The sequence below is a fragment of the Tupaia chinensis genome, unplaced genomic scaffold (genome assembly GCF_000334495.1).
Source record: "Tupaia chinensis unplaced genomic scaffold, TupChi_1.0 Scaffold000494_1, whole genome shotgun sequence".
In the NCBI taxonomy this organism is placed as follows: Eukaryota; Metazoa; Chordata; class Mammalia; order Scandentia; family Tupaiidae; genus Tupaia; species Tupaia belangeri.
In genome coordinates, this window is record NW_006160006.1 from 341,646 (window position 1) to 364,426 (window position 22,781).

General features: G+C 44.8%; 1 long non-coding RNA gene across 1 annotated transcript in view; it reads right to left on the minus strand.

Moving 5' to 3' along the window:
• Positions 1-254: 254 nt before the first annotated feature.
• LOC102491487 (uncharacterized) overlaps positions 255-22,781 on the minus strand; it is a 48,196-nt gene continuing 25,669 nt past the window's right edge. The window contains exons 2-3 of the long non-coding RNA XR_003550676.1: positions 1,676-1,921; positions 255-785 (exon numbers count right to left, since the gene is read on the minus strand). This is a non-coding gene — a long non-coding RNA (uncharacterized LOC102491487). The remainder of the gene's footprint in view (positions 786-1,675; positions 1,922-22,781) is intronic.

Below are 22,781 nucleotides of genomic sequence, written 5' to 3' on the forward strand. Positions count from 1 at the left end.
AGGGAAAGAACATTCTATGTACCCAACTTGGGTCACACACACCCCCACCACAAGGCACTTGCTTTTCTTTTTTCTAATTTTCTAGAAGGAGCATAGGCTTACTGAAGAGAGACTGGGAGAGACTGAGAAAGCACTTCCCAGAGCAGATGGCCACACTGCAATCCTTCTCCTCCATTCTCCTCTTGGGATTCTGGCCATGCATGCACATGTACCCAGCATGGTTTGCAAGCCACCATGCAGTCAGCCATGTGGGATCCAGCCTCCCCAACCACCATGCCACTGACTGGCCCTAGCACTAGCTTTTCATCCACACCAGACTACTTTCTGGGGAAGAAATACAATTCTCCCTAATGAAATTAAAGGGTTTATGGGAAGGAGTGGGTAATACACAGTCTTAAAAAATCACTGCAGGGGGATTAGGAGTGACTTGTTTCTCTTTTTTAAATATGTTCTTTACTTGCCAGACTTAGTATAGTAATGAACGGTTATTTTTATCAGGATAATCACATTCTGGTTATTTACACACGTGGTGGGGACTGCTGGTCACCCATAAAAATCTGCTTGCCCTTTTTCCTACACCTTGACTAGATCACAGTTCTGCTAGTGTGCTCCGAGGGGCAGGATCATGCAGTGATTAACAGTCCACGATCTGGAGTCAGAAGGTCAGTCCACATCTGGGCTCCAGAATTTGCTAGCAGCCAGGCCTGGGTGAGTTATTCAGCCATTCAACGCCTCAGTTTCCTCAACAAAATGAAGCTGGTGGTAGTACCTTTCTCAGAGGATGGCTGTGAGGATGAAGAGGATTCATTTACGTGAAACATAATCATGACTGGCGCAAAGAAGGCACTGTTACAAATTCTACACCATTGCAAAAAAAAACTCTCTTTTTTACAGTCATAGCTCAGCTATTTGATCTGGAAAAAGTTAACGCATCTACAGGCCAGCCCTAAAAATAAAAAGTAAATAAAGAGGTGAAAATATCAAGTGTTCTTTGTGTAGGGAGGATTATGAATGTTATAGTAAGAATGATCTGCTTGAGAAACGTGAAGAAATGCTTCAACTCATTCTACACCATTAGGTTTCAGGGTTCCGTGAGCTCGGGTGGGACCTCTAATCTTGTTTGTGCAGACTTGTCCTGATCCGGGTGCATGCGCACACACACCCTCATTGATTCAGAGGCCAGGGCTCCCTCAGCCTGTCAGCCCACCACTGACACAGCTGTGGAATAAAGTGCTATTCATTCAAAGCAGAGGCGCGTTGCTACCGCATAAAAAGGTGGCTTGTTAATTCATTTCTCAAGTTTTAATACCTTCTTACAATTTCTACCCAAAATTCTGGAATGTTTTAGGTGTGTATTACTGCACTGTGGGGGGAAAAAGTAACCCTTTCCACCACCCCAAAAGGCTTAGCTCACCAACCTATTGCCTGAACCTTTTGAGAAAGTGAAAGAAAAGGGAATTAAAATAAAATTGTCCTTCAAGCAAGCAGGTTGATTTCTAAGGCGACAGATATGGCACTAATGAGTTTACCAAGGGAAAAAATTGTAACTGTTCCCTCTCTTTTTCAAGCTGACTTATTCCCCCAAGGCAATTAACACAAATCTCCTCTTACTTCCTCTTACAAATATACCCGTGGGCATGTCCATAACAGTATAAACTGGTAAAATACGACCTACCAGATACGGAGCATGCACTGAAAAATATCACTGTTGCAGAAAAAGGAAAGCAAGGTCTTTTGAAAACGAATGAGTAACGGAAGTCTTTGAATCTGTTAAGCTCGGGAGGTAGGAAGGACGCTCAGGTCGCTCTGATGAGTATTTTTCCATTTGCTGGTTTGCTTTCTTGTTGCATGACTGCGTGCATATTTGCAGACAGCGTTCACAAGTGAACTGTGAGCTCTTCCCATTCAGTGTCTGTTCTTCCTGTAAGAGGCAGAATTTAGGGCAATGATGGAAGTCATAGAAAATGTATGGAACCCTTCTGAACTGAGCCATCCAGATTGAGAACCGTCCGCTCCCGGAAGCAGTGAGCCACTGTCCCCAGGAGCATTCAGACACAGACCGGAATGCAGTAGATAGCCTGCCCACATCAGAACGCTGGCTAGACCAGGTGCAGACTCCTTCCAACTTGGAGAATCTAGGGCCTGGTCAGTGTAAAACGACAGGCTTAAGTCCACGTCGTTCTATCCTAACACTGCTTTTCTCCTTAACTGCCTGGCTCAGTGGGAGGGTCAGTGGTGAGTGTCGAGTTGCCTGGACTCAGGGATACCAAGAAACCTAAAAGGCATTATTCCGGGTGTGTCCAGGAGGGCGTTTCCAGAAAAGATTAACACTTGAGTCTGAGCAGACTGAGTGATGAAGACCCACCCTCGGTGTGGGCAGGGACCATCCCTGGGATGCCTAGACAAAGGGTCTGAAGAAGTAAACGCAGGAGATGACAGAGCTCTTTCGGGAGAATAGGGTAGACTTCCACTGCGTGGACATCAAAACCTGAGGCTCACTTGCTTCAGGCTCTGGGATTCAAACCAGCCTTTGGCCTGAGAACCCATGAGTTACATTATCAGCTTCCCTGCCTCTAAGGCCTTTGGACTTGGCCTGAACCACGCGACAAGAATCCCACGATCTCCACCTTGGAGACGGCCCGTGGTAGGACTTTCAGCTGCCATAACTCCCTGAGCTGATTTCCCCAGTAAGTCCCTTCTTACGTCTCTATCTATATGGACATCTACCGTGTCTACATATCTGCGCGCACACACACACACACACACATATGTACACACACATGCACACAAACACACACACATATTCATTTGGCTCTGTTTTTCTGGACCACCCTAACTAATACACCCAGGCAGAATCTGCTGCAGAAGACATGGAACGCACACCACGAATGTGACACGAATGCTCTTCCTTCCTTGCTCTCAAGACTGACCACACAGAGAAGACTGTCCACAGCAGTCAGAGGAAGAGCTGGCCCGCATCACATAAAGAAGTTCCCAGCCTCCTTTCCGGGGGGGAGGGGGTATTTCTTTTCCCCGGCACCTTCAGCTCTCAGCAGAAACCAGGACATGAGCAGGGACAGGGTGCTGATGCCACCTGCCATCCCCGCTGTGCAGAGGGGGAGACCTCAGAGAAGGGGCTAGTGGAACCCACCAGACAGGAGACTTTCCAGGAATAACCTTTAAGATCGTACTGACAGTGGCCACCCCAATCTACAGTCCCAACTCCTGTCTTCCTCGGTCATAGGAAAGCAGAAAGCCCATCCCTTGAAACATGTCCAAGGGCACAGTGACAGTCACCCACTGCCTTCCTGAGACTCTTAGGTCACCAGTTTTAACCCGAATGCTCTGAGTCAGCTAAAAGATTATGAAGGCTGAGAGAACAACTGCTGAAAACCATGGCATGGGGCTCTCAATCCATCCCTGGCTGGCAGGGAAGGGTTTAAAAATTCAGGCCCGGACCAGCCTGTGGCCTGTTGGTTAAAGCAGCTATAACCCACATGGCCAACTGCATGGTTCAAGTCCTGGACCCAGGACTTGAAAAACACTGGGCACATGTGTGTGCATCCCCAAAATCCCAAAGAGAAAAACGGAGAAAAGATTCCAGCGTGACCATCCCCCACAGTGGGCGCTTTTTCATTTTCCCTCCCCCTCTGTTTCTGTCTCTCTCTTGTGAACACACACAACCACTGGCAAAAATTTTAAAAAAAGAAAAAAAATGCAGAGCCTAACTGAACTAGCACATGGGAGTACTCCACACAAGTGGCTAGTAGCGAAGTGTGCCACGCCAGGTAACTAAGCAGGTTGTGCATCGCCAAACGTGTCCTGTGTACATGCTGACAGGGACTTGCAATGTTTAAGCACGCTGCTATTCTGAGTGGGCTTTTAAAAAACAGTACTGAGCAAAGTAGAACGAAGTGAACACACAGGAAGGAATAACTAGGTCACCACCACCCCCGCCGGCCGCAGTCTTCCTTTGTGTACAGAGCCACGGACATGGCGTCCACCCGGCCATACCGCTAAGATCCCTCTAGCAACTGGCATCACCAGGGCTCCCGAGTAGGAGCGAATGGGTGCTGGTCACCTCACTGGCTGCGTTCCTAGGACAGGCCACTGGTATTTATTTGCCAGTCATAATGGAATAGTTCTCTTACGTCCTTCCCTCTAACATCTCACAAACCAGAAGCCAGGTGCCACTGGCCAGAACTTCTTCTCCGGCCCCAAAGCTGCGGCGTACAGATGGACTGAAACCAGCTCTCTCTGGCCTGGTCCCCATGTGACTTTGGCCTCCAGGACAGCCGGCAAACAGTCACCTCTGCCTTTCTCTCCAGGGAGGAGCGCTGGGGGAGCTCCCTGAAGCAGGAGGAGCAAGAACTGACCTGGACAGGGAGCCCCACTGAGATCAGGGAGTGTGGGAGGAGAAAGGACTCCTGAAGACGGGGAGCCAGGAGCCCTCTAAGATGAGCACTGTGAGCTGCACCGTCTCTCAGCAAACCTGAGAAAGTAGTGGCCACCTTTCCATAACGGAACGTCCCGGCTAGCTAGGACACCGCACCTCACGATAGCCAGCAAGAACAAGAAGCTCAGGCCCGGCCGCAGTGGCCAAGCAGCAGCTTCACTGTACCATGACTGAGGCCTCGTGGGAGGTCAGGGTTCAGCTGCTGGCCCATCCAAAAACGTCAGCTAGGTGTGGTGGCAAGGTCCTGTGGCCCTAGTGGACCATGGCAAGACCCCAGAAAAAATACCAATCTCTCTTTCTTTCCAACGTCCTCTCTCCATTTTCTTCTCTCTCTCTCTCTATCTCTCTCTCTCTCTCTCTCTCTCTCTCTCTCACACACACACACACACACACACACACACAAATAGAACCATTAATACTCCCAGGAGATTCCTGTGGATGTGTGGTGGTGTAGGCTGCACCACGATGCTGAATATACCTAACGCCAGAGCTGGACACTTGAAAACGGTGCCAACGACAAGTTTCAAGTAACGCCTGTCTTATCCCAGCAATGACAGTAACAGAAGTCTCCTGTTCAGGTTATTAAATCTTGATCAACAAACAGTAGATATTTACTTGTCAGCATTCTTTACAATTCTGTATCAGAAATCTTTTAAATTGCTGTCATGGTTAATAACTTAGAAAACAAATTAAAATGGTCCATCAGCTAATTGGCAAGTTGCCAGACCATGATGCATCTTTGTCTTTGGCATTTTGATCTCGCTGAGGCATTGACGGCACGAGGGGAACAAGACCATCTAGAAGAACGCCACTTGCCAGACACTGCCTTAGGACCCATTTTAACTCTTTCAAGTTAGAAGAATTAGGTCACGTACACTAACGCTGCAATTTGAATCAATCTAGTCTTAATCATATCTCCCCCTTTGCTAGAAGTTAGATTACTAAACATGGCGTGTTTTCAAATAAACTTGCAAAATGGTTCATTGTATCCTTCCTGCTACCATTGACAAGTAGTAACCAACTCAAAACCACTATTTTAATATCCTCATATACAGAAGTGAAAGCTTTCTTTTTTTAGTATTTCTACAACAAAATACATCAATTCAAAAATCAATAAATGTCTACTGTGTTTGACTTTATTTATTAGATGCCATAAACATGTTCCAGAATTGGTTGCAGGTTTAAAGACCATCCCTTGAAAACAAGAGGATGAAAACAAATTCTGACTCACCAAGAGATGTTCTTTCATTTGAGATGAAGTCTGCCATGCTGAAATTAGAATAAAAAATAGCTGTGTCTTTGAGAGACCTTCCCAGCTCCAGCACAGTGACAGCACACAGCAGTGATTCGATGCACGTGTGTTAGAACAACTACCAGGTAGGACCAGGCAGTGGCACAGCATTATGCAGCTGGACCCACATGGGAAAGGTCCAGGGTTCAAGACCCAGGACCTCCAGGAGCACAGCAGGTGCCCACATGCCTGTGATCCAGGCCAGCTAAGCCATGTGATGACCCTTCCCAAAAGCAGGCTCCATGCTATGGACTTCCTAGCCTCCAGAACTGTGAGATGGAAATTTCTTTTTTTTTTTTCATAAATTATTCAGTTTGTGGTGAGGGGTGGATCATAGCACGAACACCCTATCGAGGGTACCTCTTTCTCTCTCCTCCTTCTTGGATACCTTCTCTCTCTAAATTAATTAAATAAATAAAAGTACGACATGTAGACATCTCAAATTTATTTGGGAATATAAATGGGGTAAAATGTAACTTAAAAAATAAATGAATGGAAATCAACTTCCTGTCCAGGATAACTACCAAATCAAACTGCATCGTCTCAGGCTTTCTGAGTTGAGAGCCCACAGCCATGTGACACATGAAAATGGAGTACCTGAAGCCAGCAGATGGCATAACTTTTATTTTGCTAGACTTCCACGTAGTCAGCCATGGTTCAAGTCCTGGACCTGGAGGTTTAAAACTCATGCCATGTGCATGTGCGTGCATGACCAAAATCCTGAGAGGAGAGTGGACAAGGAAGGATTGCACTGTGGTCATCCCCCCTGGGGGGTGACTTTTTACTTTCTGTCTGTCTCTGTCTCTGTCTCTCCACAGAACACACACACACCCTATAGCAAAAATCTCTCCAAAAAAAAAAAAGGAGTCTCACAAACTTAATTGCCATTGTGACAGTGTTAAGAGGTGGAGTCCTTAAGTGGTGATTAGGTCCTGGGGGCTCCGCACTGATGAATGGCTTACTCGTTATCACTGGAGAAGGTCGATTATGGTGAGAGTGGGTTTGTTATATGAACTGCCCTCTCCTGCTCCCTGTCTTGTGTGTTCACTTCTGCCTTTTGCATTCCACCATGTGATGACCCTTCCCAAAAGCAGGCTTCATGCTATGGACTTCCTAGCCTCCAGAACTGTGAGATGCAAATTTCTTATTTTTTTTTCATAAATTATTCAGTTTGTGGTATTTTGTGATAGCAGCAGAAAAGGGACTTTAAAAAATGGAATACCTGTACTCTCAAATTATTAAAATACTTAACTAACCCTGTACCGGTATGTTGGGGAATGGGATAGTACTAAACAAGGATTTCTGAAGATAAATCACAAAGGCGATAAAGAGTAGAACTTTTTTTTTTTTTTTTGGAGAGGTTTTTGCTATAGGGCGCGTGCGCTCGCCAGACAGACAGAGTGAGACAGAGAGACAGAAAGCGAGAAATCACCCCCCAGGGTGGATGGTCACGCCGCAATCCCTTCTCCTCCATTCTCCTCTCAGGATCTTGGGCACGCACGCACACGCGCCCGGCGTGAGTTCTAAGCCACCGGGTCTGGGACGCAAACCGCGGTCGACTACGTGGGAGTCCAGTGACATAGCCATTACGCTAACTGCTGGTTCCCAAAGAGTGGAACTTTTGAACAGAGTGAAAAGTGTATCAACCTAACAAAGCCCAGTTTCCTATTCTCTGTCTGCCTTACATAGTACTGCCTTATATAGAAGGTATCTAGCAAATCTGAGTTAAATAAAAACGAAAGCCTAACCATATAGCCTAAGTGCACAATTTTAGGAAGCCCTCTTTGACTTGGAATGCACTCCTTGGGGTACATAACTACTATGTGATTACATCCAAGACCCACACTCTATCAATTGTTCACATAAAATTCCATTTGAGTGTAGAAGAGATGCCATTATTTTCCACTTCAAAACCTGTGCTTTCCATTCAAAAGAATAAATCAACTTCCTGTCCAAGATAACTATACCAAATCAAACTGCCTCGTCTCAGGCTTTCTGAGTTGGGGCCCGTAGCCGTGTGACACACAAAGCTTCATTCCAACAAGGATCACCACTAACCTTCTCAATTCCTAACACAGAATTCTTATCAAAGGTAACAAAGCGACGCACAGTGCACCCTGTGTGCTGAGCCGCTGTGTCCTGATGGAAGTATGCTCCATGCTAAATCATGCATGCTTTTCCATGTGCCTGAAACACCTACGCGTTGGCTAAGGGGAGCTGAGGTGAGAGTTCTACATCCTGCCCCTGCTCCTGTGAGCAAAGACTAAGGTTTATTTATTGTCATCACTAATGACTCTCTATGTTTACTTGTTAATGCACCTGGAAGTAGCCAGGGAGGAGCCTCTGCTGCCATCTCTAGACATGGAAAGGCAAAGAATAGCTCATCTTCAGTTTTATCTCACCCACAGCAGAGCTCATGCCCAACCTGGCAGCACACAGCCAAATCACGAGAGGCGCCTCAATGCACACAGGGAGTTCACCAAACCAGCTCCACAGCACACCAGGATGTCCCTCAAGGAGCCCTGTGACTTCTCACTCAGACATGGCACGGGACCAAGCTAGCACCAGGCCTTCAAAATCATAACAGAACTTGAGTGACTACTCCCCATCTCACTTCCAACTCAGAACCAAGACTTCCTCATGGGAAATAAAATAATTGAAAGTAGCAGCCTGAAATCTACACTTTGCACTAAGTGTTAAATTAAATTAAATGTAGCTCAAAATTTCCTCCATCCTTTGAATCCCTCCATAGCAAACTGTATATTGAGTATGTAAACAAACTGCAACCTAACTTAAGCATATAGTCTTGTAACAAAGGGCTGTGTCTCAGCCAATCACAGCAACCATGCTGCAGCCAATCACAGATGCCAACTGTTCACCCTGGAGCCTAATAAGGCAAAGGTGGAGCTGTAGCCAATAGAGCTGTTTCTTTAGGGCACTCTCCTCTTCCACTTGGAAACGCTGCCTGCCTACATTGCTGGGTGGAGCCCTCTGAACCTCTCCTGACAGTTGCTGCCTGATTCATAAATTGTTCTCTACTCACAAAAAGTCTGCTAAATTTAATTTGCCCCAAGACTTTCTTTTAACACGCGGGTCAAGAATTAAGAAGCACTCCTTCCTTCCCCCATTAGTGTTTACTCTGAGCTGAGTGAGAGGTCACAAAATCTTGGAGAAAGAAGAAATAATAGACTTCCACTGCCAGGAATGTGGCAAATGAAAAGCCCAGGTAGGTCTGTACAAAACATCTAAAGTTACTGAACTTAAAACACACACACACATATATACAGACACAAGATATACATGTACATGCATATGTATGTATGTGTGCACATGAAATTTATTTTTTAAGAGAAATTTTTGCTATAGGGTGCATGCACTCACCAGAGAGAGACAGAGAGACTGAGTGACTACTCCCCATCTCACTTCCAACTCAGAACCAAGACTTCCTCATGGGAAATAAAATAATTGAAAGTAGCAGCCTGAAATCTACACTTTGCACTAAGTGTTAAATTAAATTAAATGTAGCTCAAAATTTCCTCCATCCTTTGAATCCCTCCATAGCAAACTGTATATTGAGTATGTAAACAAACTGCAACCTAACTTAAGCATATAGTCTTGTAACAAAGGGCTGTGTCTCAGCCAATCACAGCAACCATGCTGCAGCCAATCACAGATGCCAACTGTTCACCCTGGAGCCTAATAAGGCAAAGGTGGAGCTGTAGCCAATAGAGCTGTTTCTTTAGGGCACTCTCCTCTTCCACTTAGAAACGCTGCCTGCCTACATTGCTGGGTGGAGCCCTCTGAACCTCTCCTGACAGTTGCTGCCTGATTCATAAATTGTTCTCTACTCACAAAAAGTCTGCTAAATTTAATTTGCCCCAAGACTTTCTTTTAACACGCGGGTCAAGAATTAAGAAGCACTCCTTCCTTCCCCCATTAGTGTTTACTCTGAGCTGAGTGAGAGGTCACAAAATCTTGGAGAAAGAAGAAATAATAGACTTCCACTGCCAGGAATGTGGCAAATGAAAAGCCCAGGTAGGTCTGTACAAAACATCTAAAGTTACTGAACTTAAAACACACACACACATATATACAGACACAAGATATACATGTACATGCATATGTTATGTATGTGTGCACATGAAATTTATTTTTTAAGAGAAATTTTTGCTATAGGGTGCATGCACTCACCAGAGAGAGACAGAGAGACAGAAAGTGAGAAATCCCCCTCCCCCAAGGGGGAGGGCGACACCACAATCCCTTCTCTTCTCCATTCTCCTCTTGGGATTTTGGGCATGCACATACATGCATCTGGCGTGAGTTTTAAATCACTGAGTTGGGGACTCAAACCACGGTCAACTACATGGGAGTCCAGCATCGTAACCATTATGCCATCTGTTGGCCTCACACACATAAAATTTCTATAGGACAGTCTCTGACTAGAAATTATATCACATGACCATTCTTTTCCTGAAATCCTAATGTCAAAACAGAACTTTCTACAGGGTTTATTTCATGTGTTTGGGGCTGAAAAAGTCATTAGGCTAGTATCCCCCCATAAAAAAGGTGTCAACTGAAAAGCAGCACTACTTTCTGAAAAGCCATTAACTGAACAATTCTTATGCACAGTAAGTCTGCAAATTGAAATTAGAAACCTAACAGATGGTCTAAACTTTGTGTTGGACATGACTGACAAGAGAATTTGTAAAACAGAAAATGGAGCTAAATAAATTAGCAAGAAAGCAGCAGAGAGGGAGAAAAAGACATAAAATATAAAATAGAATTTATAAAATATAAAATATTTTAAAACAGATTTAGGAGCAGAGAGAAACCTATAATACATCTCACTATAATTCCAGAAGGGCATCAGAAAGATGGAAGAAGAGGTTATCTTCAAAGGAATAATAACTGAGAATTTTCCAGGATTGTATTCTCAGGTTCAGGAAGCCCACAAAATCCTACACATAATCAATAAAAAGAAATATCCTTATTTGCCAAATTAAAAAAAAAAAGCAAAAAGGAGGAGTTAGAGGTAGAGAAGAGAAAGATATCAGAAGTAGCCAAAGAAATAAAGCAAATTTTCTACAAGGAATAAAAATTAGATTTAAAATTGATCTCCCAAAAGTTCATGGAATACTGTTTTCAAAGTACTGAAAGTTAATAGAATTCTATACCTAATGCAACTATCTTTCAAAAATGAGAATATAATAAATTAACTATCTAATAAATGAAACTAAGAGTTTGCTTTTAGCAGATTTTTGCTCTAAGAAAGCCTAAATAATATATTTCAGGATGCATATATATTATCCAGAAGGAAAGTCTGAGATCAAGAAGAAAACAGTGAGAAACAAACAATAACAAAAAAATAGCTGTGACTAAATCTAAATGAATGTTCACTATATAATACAATAACAACAATAACATCTACTTTTTCCTTTTATAAAACACAAGATAGGAAAAAAATATTACACAGATGGGGATCAGAGTTTTCCGATGTCTCATATTTGTTCTTTTAAAAAAAAGGAACATAAAGATATTGATTAATGATTAAATTTAGACTTTGTTGAGTTAAAAACTTACAGAAAGATTTCTAAGAGAACTTTTTATAAAATGGTAGAATGTATAACACTCCAAATTGGTAGGAGAAAAAAGTTGAAAAGAGAAAAAAAAAGTTCATTTGAAAGAAGAAAGAGGGGGAAAATGACGCATAAGAAAAGCATGACAAATAAGACAGTAAACAAATACCAATCATCACAATAAGTATAAATGGTTAAGACTCTAGCTTAAAGACTACGATTGTCAAATAATTTGCTATAGAACACATGCACTCACTCCCCAGGGCTGACTACAGCATAGTCCCTTCTCCACTATTCTCCTTTCAGTATTTTTGGCGTACATGCACAGGTGTCTGGTGTGCTTTTTTAACTTCCAGGTCCAGAACTTGAACTGTGGTGTCAGCCATGTGAGATCCAGCTGCCTTAATCACCACACCAACTGGCTGGCCCTCAAATATATATTTTTAAGATCTAGCTAAATGTTATTTTCATAACAAAATAAGGGCTATATAAAATATTCTGATTCCACTGATATGAAATACTTAGAGTATTCAATATCATAGAGACAGAAAGTAGAATGATCAGGCCAGCCAGTGGTATAGTTGTTAAGGTGGCTGCATCCCACATGGTCAACTACATGGTTCAAGTCCCAGACCTAGCAGGTTGAAAAACATACATGTTTCTGTGTATCCTAAATACCAAAGGGTGAATGGAGGACGAGGGATTATGGTATGATCATGCCCCTTGGGGTGGGTGCTTTCTCACCCTTCCCCACCTTCCTCTCTTTTTCCAGACATGCCCTCTGGAAAAATTTACAAAGGAAGGAAGGAAGGAAGGAAGGAAGGAAGGAAGGAAGAATGGTCATTGCTGGGGTAGGGGATAGAATAATGGGAAGTTAGTGTTGAGTGGATACAGAATTTCAGTTGTATGAGAGGAGAAGAACCAAGGAGATGATGGTGATGATGGTTGTTGCACAGTTCAACATCACTGAACTACATGCTTAAAAATGGTTAAGAGAGTAATTTTTTTCCATTTTTATAACAACAACAAAATAAAACAGCAAGACATACCGTGGACTATTATTTGTCTTAGAAAAGAAAGAAAATTCTGACACATGTACCATGTGGATGAACCCTTGGACACACGATGCCTAGTGAAATAAACCAGTTACAAAAGGAAAAAGAGTACATGCTTATGAAGTTCTTAAAGTAGAAAGAGGAAAGGAAGCAAGTCTGGCTGGAGGAGGATGACGGTGATGTTGCAATGAAGTCCAGTGTGAATGGACTTTACGCCACTGATCTGCACACTTACAATGCTCTGTGAGCAAGAAAGGCATTTCATGAAGTCTCCTCATTTCTTTCTGCATTACCTTTGCAATTGCAAAATCACTTTTCTGATTATGATTTGGCTTCTTACAGAACTTGTCTACTGGAAAAGAAAGTGCCGATCATGTGGATTTTATTGCTGTTGTTACTTAGGCAATGCTAGCTTCATTATAATTAATAATGATTAGGAAAAACATTTGTCCACTTATTCCATTTGATCCTTGCAACAATCTTAACCCTACCAAGAGGAAAGATAGGAATGAAAGACTGACAAAATGCAAATCCTGGTTCAACCCTTAATCGCTGTGCAACCTTGAGCAAGACATGAAACCTTTTGGATCTCGAGTTTCTTTACTATAAAGTGGGTATAACGGTAGGAAGTACCTCACAGGGTTGTTGAGAGGATTAAAGGGGCTACTCTTCCGAAAGCTGTGAGATACCACCTCTCACACAGTGGGTGCAATACACGTTTACTATTATTCTCATTTTTCAGACAAAACAACCAAAGCTCAGTGTGGTAAAGAAAACTGCCCAAGTTCCATGGCTAATAAGTGGCAGCTGACCTGACCCAGATAAGCTAGGCTTCAGCTCTCTGGTGCTTAACCATCGTGCTGTACAAACTGCGTAGTCAAATTCCCCTGAGAGTTACTTGTCGAGGTAAATTTACCCATGTGCCTTCTGCATCCTTTTCAACCTTAGGCATGTTAACTGATGACTTACTCAGGACTTGACAGGCGCCCCTACAGGCTGAAAGAGCAAGCCTCCAGGCCTGTGAAACAGAAGACCCCACTCTGCAGCTGAGTCCTGGCCTAGTCCTGCTGCACCATCACTGTCTTAGAGAAGCTCCTGGCAGCTGCCTGCCATGCTGCGCTCCGCAGAACAATCAGGCTTCACTGAGACCTTCAATCACTGAGTTCGCAGCTTCTAGTAAAAGCCAATTAGCAAATAGAAAAGGTAAAGTTTTCCATAACCCCAGAATGATTCAGATTATAGCAACCCTTTGGCCAGAAGGCAGCAATCTTGCCTTCACAACCTCTCCAACCACCCAGGCCAGGGCCTGGGGGACAGCCCCTGCCAGGTCTCCACTGCGCTGGAGCAGGGGCTGTGGGAGGAGCAGAGCTGCAGGCCACACCTGCCTTTCACGCCCATGGGAACGCAGAAGCCAATAGCACTGAGCTTCAGCCGCTCCTTTAGTGAAGCAGAACAGGCCTAGAGGACCTATAAATTCCCTTCTATTCTTTGACTTTTATATACATGTTTTAATTTACAGTCAAATCGCGTCTTCATCTGACCACATTCAAAATAACTCAAAATAAATACTCACTTTAGGGAGATACATATGCTGATTTTCATGATCCATCAATGAGAAGCAACGTGGAAGCTGCTGGCAACTGGGGGCTGAGAGTAAGGCCATTTGTGAACACCCCAGCATGAGCCTCTGGGATGATTTTCACCATGATAACCTCACGTTACATGAAACTTATGGCTTAAAAGCTTTTCTCCCTGAGAATAACAAGCAATCAGCCATGCCTGTCCTGATGTGGTCCACGCCAATCAACCCCGGCTCACGTGGATGTGTGTGCCTGTGTGTATGTGTACACTCAGAGCACACTGCAGAACTGTTCAGAAATTTAAATACTAAATGAGAAAGCACTATAGACAACGTTCATGACAGTGCTTATCTCAGCATGATGATAGATACTTATCAAAGATACCGGAGTAAATCATAATCTTATTTTTGGCCTTATACTAGCAAAATGCTTGCTACTAAGTCAACGATGCAAATAACCCTTTTCTATGTTATATTTAATCACATATATCTTTTGAATTAGTCTGCCTAGGACAGAAAAGCTAAAAAAGAATGGACTACTGTATGGATGCTCGAGTGATGGTGGTTTGACACCTAAAAGTACTCCTTTCCTTTCATCAGCAGCACAGATAAAATGGAACTCCTTCCTGACTGAACTTCTCTTTTTCTAAACATCACTGTCATTTGAATTTTAATCCTTAAAAGCTATTTTAAGATGCCTTCATTTGATAAAATGAATGTCATCAAATAACTAATGTAGATATGTTTTCAGAAGTCTGATTCATGAAAAATAGAAACTATAGATAATACATTTCTCCATGTGTTTGTCCAAATTTGATCTTTTTTTATCATGATCTTGGTAGCATGACCCCTTTTAATGGCCCGACAGTACTGAATCCTTCATCAAACTTTTATGTAGTACATTTGGTACAGTGGTGTTGTGATAGGAGAGAGAGAGAGAGAAGACAAATGATTTGGGAAGCAGAGGAATGGCATAGGTGAGGTCTGGGCTATTGCTATGAATGATAACACCAGGCTTTCACTGAGCACTTTGTCTAATTAGACTTCACACGAGGGAGGGGAAAATGCTTTAATATTTAACAAGTATAATGGTGCAATCAATGTACACCAATCAGGCCTGTTAAGAGTATTGCTTATTAGAGAGAGAGACAGATGGCTACGGGAAAGGTATAATCATTAAATGTAAAATCTCACAGGCTCCAGCTGTGAACACAGCCATGTACTTTAAAATTACCACTTCAACTGCAGAAACTCAATGCATTATTTAGTCTGTCCTCTTGCTTGGTAGACTACAGATACACCCACGCCGTAGATGTAATAAAATAACTTGAAATATATCATCTTTGCTGCTTCTCAAAGCTGCTTTTCTTAACCACTTCTGCTGATGTCAAAATTCCAGAGAGTCAAAATGCCCAACATCTCGCTTATAATTGTTTCAGTTAGCTAATTAGTCCTCATCTTTAGTGCCTTCAAGAATACTTAGTGCACTGGAAGCCTCCCTGGCTCTATTAACCCAGCCTGCCACAGATTATGAACACATAATTTGTTTATGGGTAGCTTTTAAGAAAACACAAATACACAGGAACATGATGAGAAACCAAGGATGCTGATGAGCTGCAACTATTGCCAAAGAGATTTCTAAGGGTGGGTTTTCTGTTTGGTTTCCCCAAAGGCAGCTTTACACAGATACAGGGACCCTAGGATGCAATTTGCCCATTCGGGAACACAGCCTCCTACTAAGCCTGCTGAGTATTCAATGACACACCTGTTTATTCCACACACACGTACCAAGGACCCACTGAGCCAAGGCCCTGTGCTGTATTTGCTGTAGTCCATAGAAGACCTCAAAAGCTTGTGCAATGTGTGGCCCAGGAGTGTAGTTTGGTCTAACGTGAGGTAAAAGCCTAGAATAGCCACTTCCATGTGATCTGCGATGCATTGTACCTGGGAGCTCCCACGGCAGTCCTGAGAATAGAAGCCTGAGAGGCCAAATGCTGGTTCAAATGCTGGTTCTGCCTGGCATGGTCATCTGACCCAGTGAAGTATTTCATCTATCTGACCCTCCTTTCAAGCACTTTTGTATGTGTTGAAAAATAAGCCAATGCTATAGATCAAGCTCTTCAAATAGTGTTCAGGATATAGTAGACTGCTTCCTAATCTTCTGCTATTTCTGTGGAACCAGGCCTAGCTTTAACTGAAATACCAATTATCCAAGCTCTGGCTTAGCCACAATGATACCTCTATCCACGTCTCGTCTCCTTTTGGGTACATCCAATTCCATTTTGGATTTGTGTCCCTGTACCAAGTGGTAACAGCAATATCATGGGCTTGAAGTGCAGAGAACAAAGGATTTCAAATTCAATTCGCTAGCGGGACCTGTGCAGATGAAGCTGAGGCCATTTACAGTCAATTGGATTGACGGAACTTTCTGCCATTGTTTTCATTTCTGAAGTTATAAAATCAACAAGAAATAAAAACTTATCCCCATGGTCTTGAAGTGGTGGCTGAGAGCTTCCCATCCTAGGGAAGATGTTCCATGTGCCATTAAGCCCTGGCACAATAATATTGTATATCCCTCTTTATAGTCACACTACTGTGTGCTCCTGCAGTTGGAAGTCCTGGTCTGTTCATCTACTATCTCCAGCATCAAGCATAGAGTCAGGTACACAGCTGGAGCCCATAACTAGACTGAACAACTTGAGGTGCACAGAGAACAGCATTGTAGGGTTCCTACCATTCCCTGCCATCTGACCACAGTACCGAAGGATGTTGCATGACCCTTCAGCAACAGCATGATGGGAAAAGGGACCTGGCCTCCATTCCTAACAATGTCATTCCATTAAGGATCTGGGTCATCCCAGATAAATCACTTCACCTCTCAGGGTCTTACCTGCAAAACATGGGGACAGTCCAGATCACCTAAAACATGCTACTATTTCTGCAGAATACCCACGTTGGATCCAAATGATCTCAGAGGCATTAACATTTTGGCCAATACATTCGTGCTAACTAGTGGTCCTCTTATTCCATCTAACTCCAACAACTCATTGATACGATTATTAAACAGTCGACAAGTCCTTGAGGAACAAGTCTCTTCCGCAGGCATGATTTTGCCATTTCCAAGACTTCTAATTCATACAGATTAAACAAGTGAACATGGCCAGCTTTATTTAAGGCCTCTCCATTCACTCTTCATTCCTGAGTGATGAAGAACACCAGGGATACTCAGCCATTTCACACTGGCATGTCATTGGCCCCAGGAATACTCCAACAGACATTCTGGGGGACTAGGGAAGGCGTTTGAAGTAGCTGAAGCCTTCCACAAGCCTCCATCCCAGACCAGATCAGCTCCACAGGCCAAAGAACACCTCCTCATGTTTCCAGGAAACTGGCTATTTTTACCAAGGACCCACACCCGCCTCCACAGCACTGCTCTGTGGGAATATAAAGTACGAACTCTCACTGGTTACCTGTGGCTCCCAGTAAAATTCAGCATCTTGAGAGGATAGGGGGAAATTGCAGTTCTGGTACTCAGTGAGCAAATTATTCCTACAGTAGGGTTATGAGGACACTGTATTGTGAGGAACAAAAACCCAGAAGCCTAGAGCTCCTGCAGCCCCTCCTACCCCATTCCCATCAGAACACTGAACATGAAGACACAGGTTCTGCACAGGAGGTGCAAGGGGACATTCTCTGTGGTCTCTGTTAGCCTCACTAATAACCACCCAGGCACTGTCAACACTCACTCTCTACATTTTATTTTAATTTGCCAGAGGGCACATGCACGTCCCAGAGAGAGACAGAGACAGAGAGAGAGAGAGAAGAGAAAGCATCCCCTAGTGGGGAATAGTCATGCTGTAATCCCTTCTCCATTTTGGGACATGTACATACATGCACCCAGTGAAGCCGAGATTCATACTACAGTTGGGCATGTGGGATCTGGCTCCCTTAACCAGTAGGCCAAGGGGCTGGCCCACACATTCATTCACTGCAGGAAGGCAAAAAATGAAACCCAGTGAAGCTGTACAGATTCCCCTGTATACCCAGGCATGCGAACAGGAAAACTGTCAGGACTTTGTATTACTTAAGTGAAAAACACAAGGGGGAAGGATCATCAAAAAGTTCACAGAAAATGTGTATTTTGAAAAATGTTCATGGATTTCAAAATTTTTTACACCAAAATACTCAAACTTAATATATATTTATATACACACACACACACGCGCGCACACACACACACACATAAATATTTCTGAGACAACAACCAAGATCCAAGCTGTTGACCCAGCAAAACGTTTTTCTTCCCAGATTTTGGCTGTGGCTCATCTGGGCTGGTGAATCAGTTCCCAGTCTGCAGGTTTCCTTGCTTTGTCTTTGAATCGCTCCTAGGTCTCCATGAATATGTTCCTGCTTATGTGTTAAGGACCTGCTCGGATTAAGAACTTGCTCTTGGCCATAGAGCGAGTCAGCTCTAGAATCCTGTCTCCGCCAACTTAGTCTCCTTTGGTAGCAATGTGTCTACACCTTTAGCTGGAAGACACGCCCCCCCGCCCCCGCGTGCCCACTCCTGTTAGGTATGCAGGCTCAGAATCCACAGACCCTGGGCTTAGCAGAAAGACAGGAGGAACCTGCTTGGCACAGAGCATGCTTTCAACAGAAGCCAGAGCATCGAGGTCACGGTACAGCCAAGGAAATAGCCCCCAAAGCAGAGCCTTCTCCCTTGTTCCCCACGGTGTAGCCACAAATGTACCCAGTGCGAGCGCTCCCTCCCTGAAGGTACTCTGAGTGTGCTGAGTTACTCGTGTTGATGGAGGTCCGGGAGGAGGTGCTCATTTCCTGATCTCCTGTACACAGAGTGGGCGGGACATCACACAAGGGAACTACAGTCTCTGGACAGCTGAGTCGAGCAGCCAATGGACATTAGGAACTCACTGTTTCACACCACGTCCCAGGCACTGTCTCCCCACCTCATGCTTTTTTTTTTTTTTTTTAAGTTTTTGCCATAGGGCATGTGGTGCGCTCACCGGAGAGAAACAAGGAGATAGTGCAGAGAGAGACAGTGAGAGGGCGAGTGAGAAATTACCCCTGGCTGCAATTCTTTCTCTTCCATTCTCCTCTCAGGATTTTGGACATGTGTGCATGCGTACCAGAGTGATTTTTCAAGCCACCGGGTCTGGGACTCGAGCCATGGTTGACCATGTGGGAATCCAGCACCGTAACTACCATGAGACTTGCTGGCTTTCCCCACCTCATCCTAAGACTTCAAGCTACCTAAAGACACTGAGAGTGGTTTTCTGAGATAGTTTCCATACCCAAGCACCTCCTTGTGGTGACATGTGCATACTAGATATTTAAAACATACATTACTCTAACAGTCTAGTGAGACATTTCAAAAACTATCCGAGAGTAGATGAGGAGATTTGAGGACCGGGGCGAATGGAGCGCTTGCCTCCTAGTCTTCCAAATGCCCTGGTCCTTGCTTTCTCTTCCATGCTCTTCCTATCCTGTTTGGTAATATTGGGTTACTGAAAACTTCACGGTGTATTTTTCAATGTTTTTCTATGCAAAAATGCATCACGACTTTTCTAACAACCAAATAATGACAGCTGCCATGTATCAAGTATCTACCACGTGCTTCACAGTTTATAGATTTATCTCAGTGAATCAGCAAACCACCCAACAAAGATATGCATGATTATCCCCATTTTCTAGAGGAGAAACTAGCATCTAAAGAGTTAAGTTACTTGCCCAAGATCGCACAGTTAAGAAGGAAGGTTTTTGCTTTTATATCCTTAAATGTATGCATTGCTTCCATGAGTCACAGAGAAGAGTGTCACCCCACCAGGGTCCTCATGCCACGATCCACCTCCAGCTTCGGCCAGCCCTGGATCGTTCGCGCATGGGCGCCATGTACTCAGGAAGTCCCTGACGTGAACCCAGAACCTTCCCACGTGCGCCAGCACTAGGACCATCGCACTTTTCTCTCGGTGCCGCAGTCCGGCCCCACAGCTGGAGGGTTACTCTTTGCGAACTGACTCGTTTCCAGGCCCATTCCCCTTTCAGCCCTTTCTCACGTGCTAGGGTGCTCTGCAAGCGTTCATTACCCTCTTCTCCCAAGGAGCGTGTGCACTGACTTGGATTTCGTGGTAAGGACTATTTCTCTCCTCACAAAGCTAGCCTTCTGTTGTTTTTCTAAAGTTTGCTTGTTCATTCCATGTTAATACACTCTATTAATTTCACAAAATGGGCTTTTTGAAAATTAGAGTAACTTGGCTTTAAACAAACTGTTCTCCCATGTGATGCCGTTTTTAGATTTTGGTGCAAGCTTCTCTTGCACCTAGGCAGGTTCTGTTTGCTTATCCACAGAAGGGCTGGTTTATTCCCGTGTGCCATCACATAATAAATAATGAGTAAGGTCTCCTGCTCTGGGCCATGGTGGACAGTCCTGAACTGTGAGAATCTTGGAAAACCCACATTCCCTCCTACCACACACAGCAGCTCCCCGACACTCCAAACAAGGTGGCTCATTATCTTGAAACCACTAGGAACATCTCTCTTGAAACCCTCCTTGGGCAACAACACAGGCCACTGTACAGAACTGGCCAGGGCTCCTGTGCCCAGCCCCAGGACCTGGCCCCCTGCCTCACAACCAAACAGACCTATGTGTGTTAACCCAACCCCCAACTGGGAGAAAATAACGTTTCCCCTGCAACACCAGTTACCCCTTGAAGATCTCGGGTGAGCACTGGCAGACACCTAATACCCTCGATTAGCCTCTTGCAAAGAAGATGCCCTGCCTTTGGAAAAAGCCTGCAGTAGAGCTGAAGGCAGCCCTGTGCACAGGCTCTGGGCAGCCCTCCTGTGAGTGCTGCAGCACAGTCAGCCACCCTGACCACCAGCCACCAGCCAGCCTCGCACCCAAGAACCAGAGCTCACATCCTGCTTTGCCCTCCCTAGTCCCAGACCTTTCCGCCCAGCCCAGCTCTGACTTCGGTTCCAACTTGTTCCAGTTTCTGCAAGACCGGAGTCTTGGCGTGCCCTCAGTGTTGGACCCAAACTGTCTTCTACACCCCAGGCACCTGCCCTGGCACCAGCGGCCACAGCTCCTGGGCCCATCCTTTCTACCAACTTGGAGGACAGCCAAGTGTCAGAGACCCCACATCAACACCAGCTCACTGTTCACCCTCACTGCTGCTGGGCTTGTGCCCCCCGCCCCCAAGGAGGGAGAACCAGGAAATAGCATTTTAAAGGGATCGATCACACTCTACCTTGAACTTTACGTGCCTTATTTATTTATTTATTTATTTATTCATTCATTTCTTCCATAAGCAAGAGAGACAGAAGAAGAGAGAGAACCCTGAGAGGGCCCTCATGCCATCACACCACCACCACCACCCCCAGGGACAGCCAGCCACAAATCAGGGACACACACAGGCCTGGACTCCTCAGGCAGGTCTTGGGATATAAGCCCAGAACCTCCCCGGGAGGACTGCCTCGTGTTTTACTGCTGTGCCTCCAAGTGGCCCTGGGTCTCAGATCGCTGTCTCCCCACCCTCCTGTAAGTGCCCTGGGGAGAGGAAAGGGGGTTCTGAAAGGACACACATAAAAAGGAAATGAGGAAGGGTAACCTTATCAAATAAGTGCCCACCGTCTCCTGGTGGCTGGTACTTAACCGACGCCTCTAATTTAATTCTCAGAACAAGTCTGTAAGATGCTTTAATTCCCAAATGCACACAAGGAAACTAACCTTCAGAGATGTGCAGCAAGGGACCGGAACCCCATAGTCAGCAATGGGCAGAGCTGGGATTCGAACCCCACACTCACAAGCTCCAAAGGTTCAACGTGTCCCTCTCTCCTACACTGTCTTCCACATAGGAAGACATGGTCTTCCACACGGTCCACATATTCCGCCCATGTCTGCAGAGTGCTTTCAAATCCCAGGTGCCTGAGAAATGTTTGCTAAATGAATGCCTGAATGGCTGCTCCGGCTTTCGCACCTTAATGTTCTGCAACCCACGCGCTGGAGTTTATTCATATATTCTGCTTATAACATGCCTGCAAAGTGCCTCGATAAGAAGTTAAATGTTGTACAGAGATGTTGTTCTACACTGTATTTGGAGTTACTAGGAAAAGCTACACATACAAACCTATAAATAAAAAATGCTGAAGCAGATCCATTGAAAAAACTCACTTCTTATCTCACTCCATCATGCCTAGGAGGGGAGACAAACACAATCAACTGAGGAAAATCAATGTTTTCGTGTTTTGTTAACGCTCAGAACTCTCATTTTCTGGGCTGCCGATTCAGTGAGTATTACGGTTAAGACTGCAGTGAGGTGAGGAGCCCAGGTCCCGTGGCCAAGCAGAGGACTGCGGCCCGGCCCCACCGCCTGCTAGCTGAGCCGGGCAGGAGCCTGCCTGCTCAAGCCTGCTTCCCCCCATCCGTGACCCGCAGACCCTGGACCGTGGCAGCGCACGCTTCTCAAGGAGGCACAAGCCATGGGCCACACCTCGCGAAACCCCTGCTTCGTGCTAAGTGCTCCACGTGTGTTGGCAGTTTTCATCACAGGAGGAGAAGTGGGATGGAAGTGCAACCGGAAACCCTCAGTGAACCACCTGTCCACCAACAATGCTATAGCAACAAGCTCACTTGGGTCTTCTGTTCCCAATTACTGTAACCACTAGAGTGATCTACCCTGAACCAATGAAGTAACAATGATGACAATAATAATACTAACTTGGCACAAGCTAGGCAGTGTGGTAGCCACCTTTACAGACCAGAGCATCACACTCAGATGGACAGCTTGTGCCAGGAGGATGGGGC